Here is a 901-nt window from a genome sequence, read left to right on the forward strand (position 1 = left end):
GACAAATTCATCAAGTAATGCGTAAATATGAGCATATCTTTCATACTAATTTTCAATCGCGTGTCGAGAACCTCCTTCGCCGCAGCAGCAGAAGTCATGCCCGATGCATTTAGCGGGATGGTGTCCGTAATTGCATTAACATCTAAATGGAGGGATGAATCACGAAGAGCGACGTTCCAAGCCTCATCTTCGGGGCGCGGGAGACAGCGACACCCGCCTCTGCTCTCCAACCGTTGATTTCGCTCTCTCATATTTCCGAAGCTTTGTCTGTCCACCCTCGCGGTGATGGGGAAATTTTAGTGGCGTGTAACCCACTCTCCAAGCTTAGATATTATGTGAGAACACAATGGAAGGAGGGTACATTGATCGACGTAAAAATATTTTTATATGTACGTTTAAAATTGCTACGATCAGTGCAGGGTTAACACGTAGGGTGAATGAAAATCTAGAGACGAGAAAGGTACTTTTGCTTCACGCGACTGAATATTCATGTTTTCTCAAGGCAGGTAATGGACTGACGCCTCTCTAAATGGAGAGCATAATAAGAGCCGTGAATATGAAGAACAAGTCTTTCTTTGTTATTTCTATGAGAATAAAAACAGGAACGTGTACTATCATTATATATTATTTCTAGAAAAATATCCACTCTAAGTTCATCATCACTGGACGGAGAGCTCTTTAAGCTGATCTGACACGGCTTCCCACGCAGATATTTGTGGATGATTTTGTTTGGGTCCGATTATAAGCAAAGCAGACTTTCTTTATTCGCTCACTTCTGGTTAACAATGCTTAAGAACGTGTTCATGTTTCTCCTTCTTGTGCAGGTGAATCCTAAAAACAGGTATGGTATTTCACATATATTTTTTTAAAACACGTATGTAGCCTTCCCGCCTAGGAATTT

This window comes from Penaeus monodon, chromosome 32 (assembly GCF_015228065.2).
Source record: "Penaeus monodon isolate SGIC_2016 chromosome 32, NSTDA_Pmon_1, whole genome shotgun sequence".
Lineage (NCBI taxonomy): Eukaryota > Metazoa > Arthropoda > Malacostraca > Decapoda > Penaeidae > Penaeus > Penaeus monodon.